The 14,268-nt window shown below is 39.2% G+C and overlaps 1 protein-coding gene across 3 annotated transcripts in view; it reads left to right on the forward strand.

Moving 5' to 3' along the window:
- The first annotated feature begins 2,136 nt into the window (after positions 1-2,136).
- The window catches only part of LOC124117442, a 60,938-nt gene continuing 48,806 nt past the window's right edge, over positions 2,137-14,268 (forward strand). The window contains exon 1 of one of the 3 annotated variants that reach the window (XM_046479346.2): positions 2,137-2,273. The gene's annotated coding sequence lies outside the window, so the exon portion shown is untranslated. Of the gene's footprint in view, positions 2,274-2,512; positions 2,535-8,047; positions 8,138-14,268 lie in introns of those variants that run through there. The other 2 variants (XM_046479362.2, XM_046479355.2) reach the window with 2 other exon arrangements.

Consider the following 14,268-nt stretch of genomic DNA (forward strand, 5'->3'; position numbering starts at 1 on the left):
CAAAATAGGTTCCCGTCGACCTATGCTGGTCGTACAAGGCGACTAAATGAATCGGGTGGTCAGACTCGAGGATTTGGCTAATAGCGTGTCATGGTACCCTGACGGCGTGGGACGTGGCTCATAAGATCAATCAGTGGTTTGTCTGGTCCAGACGATTAGTTGCCGTCATGGAGCTGGAAACGGCGTGGAGTAGTGGTCAGTACCGTAGCCAGTCGGGGAGGGGGGTGAGGGGTGGGGGGTGTCTGTAAATAATCAAGTCTTGACCAGACAATCCAGTGATTGATATCATAGTAGTAGTAGCAGTAGTAGTAGTAGTAGCAGCAGTAGTAGTAGTAGTAGTAGCAGCAGCAGTAGTAGTAGTAGTATATGAGTATGAGTATGAGTAGTAGTAGCTATTAGTAGTAGCAACAGCAGCAGTAGTAGTAGTAGTATATGAGTATGAGTATGAGTAGTAGTAGCTATTAGTAGTAGCAACAGCAGCAGTAGTAGTAGTAGTATATGAGTATGAGTATGAGTAGTAGTAGCTATTAGTAGTAGCAACAGCAGCAGTAGTAGTAGTAGTATATGAGTATGAGTATGAGTAGTAGTAGCTATTAGTAGTAGCAACAGCAGCAGTAGTAGTAGTAGTATATGAGTATGAGTAGTAGTAGCAACAGCAGCAGTAGTAGTAGTAGTAGTAGTAGTAGTAGCAGTAGCAGCAGCAGTAGTAGTAGTAGTAGTAGTAGCAGCAGCAGCAGCAGCAGTAGTAGTAGTAGTAGTAGTAGTAGCAGCAGTAGTAGTAGTAGTAGTAGCAGCAGCAGTAGTAGTAGTAGTATATGAGTATGAGTATGAGTAGTAGTAGCTATTAGTAGTAGCAACAGCAGCAGTAGTAGTAGTAGTATATGAGTATGAGTATGAGTAGTAGTAGCTATTAGTAGTAGCAACAGCAGCAGTAGTAGTAGTAGTATATGAGTATGAGTATGAGTAGTAGTAGCTATTAGTAGTAGCAACAGCAGCAGTAGTAGTAGTAGTATATGAGTATGAGTATGAGTAGTAGTAGCTATTAGTAGTAGCAACAGCAGCAGTAGTAGTAGTAGTATATGAGTATGAGTATGAGTAGTAGTAGCTATTAGTAGTAGCAACAGCAGCAGTAGTAGTAGTAGTATATGAGTATGAGTAGTAGTAGCAACAGCAGCAGTAGTAGTAGTAGTAGTAGTAGTAGTAGCAGTAGCAGCAGCAGTAGTAGTAGTAGTAGTAGTAGCAGCAGCAGCAGCAGCAGTAGTAGTAGTAGTAGCAGCAGTAGTAGTAGTAGTAGTAGCAGCAGCAGTAGTAGTAGTAGTATATGAGTATGAGTATGAGTAGTAGTAGCTATTAGTAGTAGCAACAGCAGCAGTAGTAGTAGTAGTATATGAGTATGAGTATGAGTAGTAGTAGCTATTAGTAGTAGCAACAGCAGCAGTAGTAGTAGTAGTATATGAGTATGAGTATGAGTAGTAGTAGCTATTAGTAGTAGCAACAGCAGCAGTAGTAGTAGTAGTAGTATATGAGTATGAGTATGAGTAGTAGTAGCTATTAGTAGTAGCAACAGCAGCAGTAGTAGTAGTAGTATATGAGTATGAGTAGTAGTAGCAACAGCAGCAGTAGTAGTAGTAGTAGTAGTAGTAGTAGCAGTAGCAGCAGCAGTAGTAGTAGTAGTAGTAGTAGTAGTAGTCCCTGACAGGCATACGGCTTTATAGAAAGGCGAGTCACGTTAGCAGCTGCATATAATCAATACTGTATAACCTTTAATAGCAGACATTAGTAGTTGTTGAATAACAACAGTTGGTTGAGTTTGAGCATTCCACAGCAGATGTTAGCCTTACATTCCGAAACACAACGTCAACAATAACAACAATATTATTAATAATTGTGATAGTGGTGATGGATAACGACCTAAAATGTTTGTCGTAAAAACAAAAAAAAAATCGGTTACGAAACTTTCACAACGTTACCAAAATCATTATTATAGATTCATCTTTTTTAAAAAGTTGACCAAACTTCCGTACAGAAATGATCTCTCTCTGTATAAAAATACACAAAAACATCAGCGTACATCACAATGCAAATTTCGCCTACATTCCCTGCCCTCACAGATTACCTCCCTTTGCCCTGCTGTCATTTCACTGGCACGCTATGAATTTAGCGTGGGTACATTGCGCATCGCAGTCTGCGCACAAGGACCATCCTATACTACCCGGCGCTGCATTGATAGTACTGACCCGACCCATTCCTAATTTCACCGATTCTGCTGAAAGGTGAGTGCGATCTTCCGTCTTTTCTTTGCAAAGTGGATCTGACAAATGTGTGTTTCATCCCCGTGTCTGTAAAAGCGATCGACAAACTTACATGCGGAAGCATGGCCTTCATTAAAATTTGCTAACCGGTGCCCATGTTTGGGAGCAGAGAGGCCTTTCCCAATACAGCGGTGTCATATTCATAACTGTACTAGCCAGAGTCCAGTGGCCTGTCTGCAAACTTTCCTCTCGGATATACTGATCATCTTATTATTACACCAGGTAAAATATGACATTATGGAATAGTTCAACTGGATGCACTCTCGTTGGAAAGTTAACAGGTTCTCAAAAACGCTCGGATGTATTATGTTTCTCACAGGTGATAAGTGCTGTTTTCCGGAAGCGAACAATCAGATCCCATCTGCTATATTGTCGTTTATTGTGCTGTCACATGTATACATGTTATTAGCATACGAATGTAATTAACTAACTTTAATTTATCACCTGTCGCGTGTGTCAACCGTGTCAAATGTCATCTCACCTCGCGTGCTGCAACGGTTGTATATTTCAAGGCATGCTTGTAGATTTTATAGTCGCTAGACCAGATAGCCGACTCATCACTTTCGTGCGATTGTGAACGAAGCCGGGATCTATATTTAGTGTATTCACCCGACCGGCAACATGGCTGGAAAACTTGGCAGGATGTCAGTCAATTCAATTATTAAAACACGTTTCTGTGCAATGCACCAACTCATAGCGTCAATTGCTGATTGGCCTGTTGTTGGAAGGGGATCTTCACAAAGAAGTATTATGCAACCACGACTCTTAATAGATGTAGATTTATTGGTATAACATCAGTGTTAATTTGCTGACTCGGATAAAGTGTTGTGAACTGACTTTAACAGTGTATTTATATGTTATGCATCATTGAAAGTTTATATAGTTTGTTTACAAATGTTATAGTAATGTACCATTTTGTTTATGTGGAGATGGTTAATAATACTAAATATCATATTTCATAATAGAAAGTAAAATGAAGGTTGTGCTCTCCTTTTGTTTATGTGTAAACATGGTAAATGCATATTGTATTGAAGTTTGTGGTGAAATTTTGAATCAAATAACATTCGGAAGTCTCTGTCAATATGATTTGTTTAATGATGTACAAACATTTTGGAGATAACTGATGAAGGAGTAAGCGTATACTCCGAAACATAATAATGAAGTTGACATCCATATATTCTCTTCCTTATGTGAATCACTTCTAAATGCCTTTCAAAGACCTATATTTTTAACATTGATGTTCACTACATATCCAATTTAACAAGAATTCATCCAATCATCTCTTCAGATTTTGTCTAACCCCTGTTTCACCAACAAACTACAAACCAGAAGTAACTTGACTACAGATCCATATTTGTAAATTCTTCACTGAGCCACTTGGCTGATAAGCATGAACATAGGGTACTATCAGAGAGCCTTGTTTGTCTAGCAACCTTCACCTTGACTACCTGCTTGTAGGTTAAGGTCACCCCAGTCCCGAAACAAATTGGAATATGAAAAACCTGTCTTGCACACAGGTAATTGTTTTATCAATAATTCTGGATGGTCCATTGTTGATAAAACATGTTAAAGCAATTATTGATAAACAGGTTAAAACAGTTGATGAACAGAATAAGACAATGTATGAACAGTGTGAGACAATGGATGAATAGAATAAGATTTTAATTGGTAATATACTGAAAAATATGTTTCTAGATTGTTTTATTATTAAGGGAACAGGTTTAGCTTGTTGGAAAACAACTTGAAATGTACACATATTTTCTTGCATCCACTAGCAGATAGATGTTGATTTAATGTACAGATAGCATTCCCAGAGTTGTGGCAAACTCATTACCTCTATTCCTGACATGTTAATTAGGGCTACAGCAGTTAACAGGTGATGGCACTGATAACACGTGATGCCCCTACAGATGTCCTCTGTATGGCCGGGTGAAATGTACGGGTGAAATGTACGGGTGAAATGTACGGGTGAAATGTACATGGATATATATGTGTCAATACAGGGAATGTGCACTGGGTCACTGATTTGCTGCCAGGTAGCCTAACTGTGCAATGTACATGTACATGATGTAGGTATAGCTGGGTGCAGTTCTGTCACTGGGTGAAATAGACACCAAATATACACCAATCTAGGAATGTACACTGTGCTATTGATTAGCTGTCAAGTGAATTAACTTTACAATCTACATATATTCTTGGGTGCTGTTCTGTCACAGGGTGAACTAAACACATTATACACACCAGTCCAGGAATGTACACGTGTCACTGATTGATTAAGTGAATAGTGTAATATACTACACGTTAACACACATCGGTGATAATCATGTTGATGAGTTAATGGCATATACTGTTATGGGTGTAGGGATCTCAGTGGTCACACTGTAGTAGAAGTGACATGGAACAGAATTGTGCTGAAATCGACACATCTTCTATGTTAAATTGGTGGTGGTGGTCAGAATTGTGCTGAAATCGACATGCAAGCTACGTATTTGTAACATGAAGTTTGGTGGTGTGGTCAGAATTGTGCTGAAATTGGCATGCAACCTACGTGTTTATAACATGAAGTTTGGTACCAAAATTGTGCTGAAATCGACATGTAATTTACATGTTTGGTACATGAAGTTCGGTGGTGTGGGCAGAATTGTGCAGAAATCGACATGTAATCTACATGTGTTGGGGAGCGGTTATAAAGTCTGTGTTGTTACTCCTGTAAGTTTCCTGTGTGTGTGAGGGGGAAGGGATGGGTTATTCCTGTGTTGATACCCGTGTAAGGTTGCTGTGTGGCTGTCAGACTTACCGATCTCTGCTATCTACATGAAATAGACATGTTATCTGTCTGGTTGCCAGATTGTGTTCCAGCGATAACCTGTAGATTCCGGCTTGTTTTCTTTTAATGGTCCTTTGCCAAGAAAAAGATTCATGGTGAAATATGAAGTGTTGAACAAGAAATTAAATGATTTCACTTCATGGGGGACTAAGAGTGCTGATTTCAACTTATGACAAGACAAGATTAACGATTATGTCCAATGTGCTGACGCCTCGTATTTCCTCTGTAGGGTGAAAGGGACAGGGTTGTTTTTTACATTGTATATTCTACTTAATTTAAGCTCACCATTTCAAGTTCTCATGAATACAAAACCATTTAGTGATTCCGTACCAGAGCAGAATAATAGCAACATGCACATGCTTGTCCTTAGAGCAATAGAAATTGGCACTGGTCCTATAGACCTTGCCAAAATGCCAATGATTAAGGTATCCTAATAAGTACAACAAGTAGAAATTTGCCATTTTTAGGGTTTTTCTATATGTTATCGTGATAAGGACTAGTGGACTAAACATGTTTCTGTTGCTGAGACGAATATAACGATAAGGTAGTTGCTATGTCATCATGCTCTGCTGTCCATGCTGTCGACCTCTGGTTTGTCTGGCCAGTTTGTTGGCACTGTAGTATACATGGAACATTGCTGCCGGATACAGAAACAATTGTATTGTAGGATGACAACATTTTAGTGATTATGACATGTTGGCAGGGATTACAGTGTTGCATGAAAGCATGAAAGCATGAAAGTTTAGGTAACCCTAATGTTAACAACGAAAGGTTTAAGGGAAGTGTTTTACCTTGACCTACAAAACTAGGCATCCAGGGGACCTGCAATTACTAATTTCATGGATACTTACAGGAAAAATGAGTGTCCTGTAAAGTAATAGTACTGTAATAAAAGAATGAATAATTATTGTTTTACGCCGCATCAGCAATTTTCCAGCTTATACATTTGCAGCGAGTGTACTGTAATGCAAGATTTGATAATTACTATTAGTACAGGGCTGTTACTTTTGTCATGGATTTGGTACAATGAATATAATGAGGGTTATTCGTGACACAACATATATTTTTTGGCGACCATTCTATACAATTATGCTCACTGGACGCACATTTCTGATTGTGTAAAACCTTGCAGGGTGTTGCTAGATTCAAATACTGAAGGACCCCAGGAAATGTCAACTAGGAACACAGCATTGTGGGTGGAATGTGACCTCGCCTTGTACCTATGATGTAAAATGTATCTTTAAGGTCAAATTGAGCCTACTACATCAGCCTTGCCATGAAACATAACGTAAAGCTAACACCTTCTTAGAAAAAGGTGTGTACTTCATTCTAAGAACCTGTTTCAGCTACATAACCCAAATATGTCTGATTCAAAACCTAAAGGTAGTATTGTTACCTTATAAAGCTGCTGTGTCACTCAATACAAAACGGCTCCCATGTGTGTGAAATATATGACCATCTGTGTCGAATTCTGAAGTCGGGGTGACATTCACAGAGCTTAGCATTGGTGGCATACAGGATCTGTCCGATTCTGTTGTCTGCGGTGTCAACCAGCATTTCACTCCTTCATCACATTGAAATTGAGTGCAATAGACATACCTTTTGAAAAACTTACTTATGCCCTCTACATAAACTGTTTTGTTATTAACCGTTCATAATACTTTATTTTGAAATGAAAAGTGTTCTAAGCGTGAGGGATATATACTAGTCAAAAGAAGTTAAGGACCACCCCAGTATTTCCTATTACTATAGTTGATCATGGCATTACTCAAACTCTTTATGCCATCCTGGGGGATGCTTCGTCAGGATTGTCCTAGTAACCTTTGTGTGTTTGCATTTCGTAAATATCTTATACTCACTGCCAAAAGAAACGAGAACCATAAAAACCTAATATGAAGTTTGTACATAAGAAGAGATGTTTCCAATGTGTACCACTTAATGACAAAACTAACTAGGAGTGTTACCGCAGAGTGTCTTTATTCTTATCACGATGCTCCATGTGATTTCCAAACTTTACCCGCTTATCCTGCACGAGACAAATTCTGCATCTCAAGTCATGGGTCTGTGACGTCACATGTGATGTGTTCACGAGTGTCGGTTCACACAACATAACAGTATGTTCGTTTGTGCCTCGAACCAATCTAATATCCCTTGCATCTGAGTACTTCTTCATATATTAACTAACATGTATGCGATGTTTCACTGTGTTGAGTTGAGTCCCGTGGGCTCGACAGAGACCGATGATTGTGGATTCAAATCACGGATCACCTAAATTATATTTCTAGGTTTGTCAGCACCATATCCATGCTCGTGGGTTTCACCGAAGTGATAAACGTCTGAGACCTGCATCACTTCGGGCTTTCCTCCCACATTAAGCTGACACGCCACGATATGTCTGGAATACTGATAAAAGCGGTGTTAAACCCAACTCACTTACTCACTCTTTTTGCGATGAGTATATATTTGGAATATTTGATTTCCTGAATAATAATATTGATGAAACGAAAACACACTTATCTAATAATCTCAATTTATTTTCAGAGAACAACATTTCATGCTGAATATGTACCTTTATTTATGTCCATCAGTATACCCGTGTATGAATACAATGTATCTCCCTCTACACACAAACTACAATGCATTCAGATTCCCATTGATTATCTACAAGTCAAATAGTCGTTTCTAGTCAATTGTACACTCGGGAGCCATATGCAGCAGGTTAACCCCCGTTAACCTAACATTAGATTACTTCAAACGTCTAACAAGCTTTTGTAGAGCTGTACTATTACTCATAGTTCAAGAATGACTGTCAGTGCGGAATATGAACGTTCATTTACCTTAAGAACCTGAAGAAGGCATTGATATTAACGTCCCCACTTTCAAACTTTCGCTTATCTCAAGGACTTATGACGGGCTAGATGAGTCACGACATGCCTTGGGCCAGACATTTCATTGACAATAACTTTGATAAAACATTGCGTCTTGGATCCAGTTAGTCGTAAGTATTTAAATTGGTGTGGGTCATTGCACATGGATTTTTGATGGTCTAGCTGAAATAGGTCATGGGTTAGTGATCATTGAATGTTCAATAAATATTCATGAGGTATTGTGGAACTGTTTGATAAAGAGGAGTATTCTATAGAACATATTGACTGAGAAATGTCGTTGAAGTTTGAATGGTTCAGGTCGACAGGTATTGGCAGATCACTCTGACTGTTTTATAGTAATTGGAGTTGTCGACATTTTAGGTTTGTCTGCACTCAATTTATCCGAGATTATCCAATTTATTGTTTATTTGATAAGCACTGAACAGGTTCAATTGATGTTTTATGCATCTGTTTGGAAATATACTCGTACTATTAAAGAATGGGTGGTTCTTTAACTTGTTTTGAGTGGTATATATGGGAGTAAGTTTATGTTTCTATGTTTAAGTTATGCAAAATAGGAATACCCGTGTTAGTAATTGGCACTAGTCCTGTAGTCCTTGCCAAACTTCCCAATAGTTAAGGTATCATAAGGACAAGTAGAAATTTGTCTTTATTAAAGGTTTTGCTATTTGTTATCGTTAAAGGGACTAGTGGACTAAAACTGTTAGTTTCGGTCACTGTATTCATGATATGTAATATTGTACATTCATTTCACGCACCTGTCTCTGTTTTGAGATGAATCATGTTTCAGTACATTGTTTTGTTATTAAACTATGTCAGCTATTGCATGGGATGGTGCAGACACAATCTAGGATATACATGTCTGATTGGAGACAGTGTTGACAAACTTGTCAGTGTCTGATAACCTCTATTGTGAGTCATAGACCACTTCAGCTTTCCAGTCTTTGAATGGCATTTAGAAGTGATACACATTTGGAAAAGAATTTATGGATCTGAACTTCTTTATTATGAGGAACACAACGTTTTCTGAGTATATACTTACTCCTTCATGAGCATGAGATGAACTCCTACATATATTTACACCACGATCAATCTTTATCATTAAAGATACAGGAATCGTTTAACTACTTGAACACCATTGCAGTAATTCTAAATAGACCAAAAAGTAAAAAAAAAGAAGCTGATTTGAAATCCCTTCTTTGCGTGTCTCCCTCCTTTTTGCTGCCATAGACGTGACTACGCTATTGTCCATTTCAGAACATCCGATGAGGTATTAGTCATAACCATCGCTTGTTCAGAGCCCACAGACTCGCACGGCTACCAGCTGCACGTTGCTATATTTCTGTTTCAGTGTAGAATACCTGCCATGCATAAAGCTAGCCCACTCAACCATGACCTGTTCCTTTAGTAGGTCTCTCTGCTGTGGCATTTACGGCCAGCATCTCACACTGGTTTATTTCAGGTCTGTTAGGATTTGTGTGGATATTTGCATTTTCTCTCACACAATTACAATACTGTGGCTGTCCCTCTTGTGTCCACTTGGTCAGTGGCTGTCCCCACTGTGTCCACTCGGTCAGTGTTTGACCAGGATTATGTTGTAATTGTGTCTGGCTACTTTTGCCTTCTCTGTCGGCCGAATTAACGTTGAGCCCAAATTTAGATACTCTGTTTTAGAAGTGGGATTGCATATGCATGAATGTACCTATTGTGTTCAATTGAAAGGGTTTCCTGCCTTTAGGCGTGTAGAGGGCATTTCGGGGTACAAATATGGAGTAGACTTTAACCAGTGGTGTTTGCGATTCGGTTTCCTGTGTCGTTCAAATGGGGCTGTGATTGGACCCTTGCATGCTGACAACAATTTGTTGAGGGGAATAAGTCTGAGTGTTCTGTAGGTTAGGAGTGATGGGTTTGAATTCTTTCTATTCGTTTCGGGAAGTTATCTCGACACGTACATGTTCTGGTTGTACAGTCTACAGGTTTGACATGTCTTTTTTATGTCATAACTGATAAACTGGGGATTGACACCTGTATTGTGAAAATCAATTTCGGGAAAGATGATTATCCTGTCAAATTTCCCATTTTTAGCAAGGTGCACATTGAGCATGGATGTTGAAATGAAGTTAGCGTGATTGCAGCTGACTCAAAATGTCACACTGTGATTGATTGAATGAAATATCCCCTGTCTGTGGCGAAATGAATTACTTCGACTTCGGTTGAAGGTTGAAATGAACTACAGACGGTCTGCTTGAAATGTGGAAGTATAAGAAAAGTATTAGAAAGCAATGTACATGTTTTCTAGACAGGAAAATGATAATGGGTAGAGTTAACACTGCTGTAAGAAATAGTCCAGGCAAATCAGTGGTTGATAGCATGAGCAACCATATTGGGGTAAGCTGACGCACAATCAGTCAGGTGATCAGGATTGTGAAAAAGTAGGCTGGACTCTACCTAAGTTATGAAGCAAACATTAATACATGGAGGGACTGATATAGGTTGACACAATGTGTCTGAAAAAATGAGGTTGCACAGCTCCCCTGCACCCCTCCTGCACCCCCTCCTGCACCCCCTCTTGCACCCCCTCTAGATCTGCCAGTGGTCACATGGTACCTGGGAATGTTCAGGCTTGGCATACCCAAAGGGGTGATAATTTTCCAGTGGATGATAATTGATGACCTAGTGATGATTGCTGCGTTGGTGAATAAATGCTGACACCAGCACATTTGGAAGATGCCTGCCTCATCATATTGCTTCTTCACCATCCCAGCAACAGTAGTTGATCTGAACATAAAGGATTGCGGTCAATAATGAATGGCCGAATAGAATAAGGAAAGTTTCTATGGTGCACAGATGTTGCTGTTATCGATGCATGTTTCACGCCTCATAGTTTTGTGTAACTGAGGGTAAAGTTGTCAGTGACAGGTGAGGAGGACACCTGTCGGTCAGGTGACACACGGATTGAGATCAGGTGTAACTTTTCATTGTTTTCCAAAGGTAAAGGATCATAGATGCACACTTCATGCTGTAATGTAAACCATATGTATCAAACATGTTTCTTGATCATGAGCCCTGGTTTGATTCCGTTTTAAAATAACTCCTCAGCAACCTAAGTCTGTCTTACAGACCCTGATACAAATACATCAAATACAGCACATGCATGTTTGGCAAGTCTAGAAGAGAGCCTCTGAGCTCCTTTTTATTATATTTTTATTAAGATAATTAAACAACTGTTTTTTTTCTGTACAATATTTTCATTTTAGAGACTAGATGATAGTCTACAGCAACCTATGCTGGTCTCCCCATGGCATCTTCCTGAGGGAGTTTACTGACTGTAATGGTAACTGCCTATTTACCATTTGTATTACAGGTTTGAATATTGGCAAGGCTATTCTTCCTATGTGAGGGGTGGTAGGGTTGCCTTATGTGAAAGCATCCCCTTGTCATGGTTAACTTGGTTCAATTCCCCCACATGGGTTACATTTGTGTAGCCCTTTCTTCAAAGTGTTAAACAAAATAACCTTCATAATCGACATGTAAATTTATCCACAAGATGATTCACTTGTTCATTCAAGCACACACAATAGCAAGTCTTCCTATGCTTCCAACTTTGACGTCAGAGAGACTCATAAGCAGGAAACTATGGGCATGATGGGTGGCGTAGGCGTTAGACAGAGTGGTTGATTCATTGTCACGAAGGGTGTGTCGAAGGCCATAGCAGGAGGGTCAGACAGGGATATTTACAGGGTGACAATCTCAAGTTTAGAATCACTTCGTTTACCTGGCACAGCCGTTGTCAGGTTTCACCCGTTAACCCCTCAGAGGCTATTTGGCCAGGTCAAAGTTAAGACACAATTCATCTTGGTAGATCATAGTTATTAACGGAGAAATTCTTCTGTGTATTCTGCATGCATTGAACATGTTGGAGAGATTTTCCCTCTTTTCATGATTAGTTAATATGTGTCAGTCCAATTGTTGGTTAAAAGTAGAGTGGTTAAAATTTGATGTGATGTGTAAGGTACACAGACACAAAATAATTTAGCAACAGTGGTATTCACTTGGTCTCGGTGCTTTTCTCCACCACTGTTTGTCCGTGTAAACTTTAGCATTCTACCTAAATAGCACCACCTGTAGGTTGTGTGACGATCAATATAAATGTGGGTGTGTTTAGCTGAAACGGAAATGTTGATGCCAATTTATGAAACAGAAATGTTTTGGGGGTGAGTTGAGTTAAGATTTCTAGTCACATCAGCATTATTTCAGCCATATGGTGACAGAAAAGTATTAGTCTGAAAAGCAATGTTATGTTTCAACTCTGAAAAGTAACATACTAGGACAGTTTCAAAGGTTGATTTGCTTCTAAAAGATATATATCTACTCCATACGAGACAAGGCAATTGGATAATGTTTTGCATACAGTGGAGTGGCACAAGGTTGCCCTCTTTCACCTATCTATTTTACAGTGAAATTGCTGTTTTGTGTTACACTGATGCCTCCTGTTGTGTGCCCTGACAAACCATTAAAAACCACTTGTAAATGATAGATGACACTTCTACACAATGGGTTGATTGTATGGTTGCTTATCTACTGTGACAGATACCAGAGATATATAATATATAATGTCAGGCTGACAATTTCACATATTTCATATAAGTTCTTTTAGCAAATGACTGTATTTAGGTACATTGAATCTTGGATGTCTGAAACATTTTCAACAGTAACAGCTGACATCTTTATATTTTGGTTGTGTATAAATGTTTTCCTGTCTTCCCGCATCAAATTCATTTAAAAGTGGAAAACAATATAAACCGCTTTTCTGAGTTGATGTCTCCAGAGCTGACTGACAGGTTGTGTTTTTTGCATTAGTTACACAAAAAATATTTTTAATTAATGTTTCAGACATAATTCAGAACTAAAAGGACATCTGTTGACCAAATTTAAGTTTAAAAAATGTGATGTGTGAACTGCTGTTGTTTTTAGCCTTATTCAGTTGTCTCTGGTTCTGTGCTTGGAAACATTTATCATTGCTGTTTTGACCTGAATCATGCAACAATGATGTTGTACATGATAATAACATACCTGGCGTTCAGGTGCAGATGATAAACAGATAAACTTGTTCTGGATTATTTGCAGATGTGGATGAAGTCAGACGTGTTTGTGAATGATGCAACATAGTTACAGAACTTTCTGTCATTTTTGTCAGCGATTTCAACATAGCATGAAGGAACCATATGTGTCGTGGTTGTCAGTAGCTAGTTGTCATTGATTTCAACATAGCATGACGGAACCGTATGTGTCATTGATTTCAACATAGCATGGCGGGACCGTCTGTGTCATGGTTGTCAGTAGCTAGTTGTCATTGATTTCAACATAGCATGACGGAACTGTATGTGTCATTGATTTCAACATAGCATGGCGGAACCGTCTTTGTCGTGGTTGTCAGTAGCTAGTTGTCATTTATTTCAACATAGCATGGCAGAACCGTCTGTGTCATGGTTGTCAGTAGCTAGTTGTCATTTATTTCAACATAGCATGACGGAACCGTCTGTGTCATGGTTGTCAGTAGCTAGTTGTCATTGATTTCAACATAGCATGGCGGAACCGTCTGTGTCGTGGTTGTCAGTAGCTAGTTGTCATTTATTTCAACATAGCATGACAGAGCCGTCTGTGTCGTGGTTGTCAGTAGCTAGTTGTCATTTATTTCAACATAGCATGACGGAACCGTCTGTGTCGTGGTTGTCAGTAGCTAGTTGTCATTTATTTCAACATAGCATGGCGGAACCGTCTGTGTCGTGGTTGTCAGTAGCTAGTTGTCATTTATTTCAACATAGCATGACAGAGCCGTCTGTGTCGTGGTTGTCAGTAGCTAGTTGTCATTTATTTCAACATAGCATGACGGAACCGTCTGTGTCGTGGTTGTCAGTAGCTAGTTGTCATTTATTTCAACATAGCATGACGGAACCGTCTGTGTTATGGTTGTCAGTAGCTAGTTGTCATTTATTTCAACATAGCATGGCAGAACCGTCTGTGTCATGGTTGTCAGTAGCTAGTTGTCATTGATTTCAACATAGCATGGCGGAACCTTCTGTGTCGTGGTTGTCAGTAGCTAGTTGTCATTTATTTCAACATAGCATGACAGAACCGTATGTGTCATGGCTGTCAGTAGCTAGTTGTCATTGATTTCAACATAGCATGACGGAACCATCTGTGTCATGGTTGTCAGGAGCTAGTTGTCATTGATTTCGAA

The sequence above is a fragment of the Haliotis rufescens genome, unplaced genomic scaffold, assembly GCF_023055435.1.
Source record: "Haliotis rufescens isolate VD_foot unplaced genomic scaffold, xgHalRufe1.0.p SCAF_12, whole genome shotgun sequence".
In the NCBI taxonomy this organism is placed as follows: domain Eukaryota; kingdom Metazoa; phylum Mollusca; class Gastropoda; order Lepetellida; family Haliotidae; genus Haliotis; species Haliotis rufescens.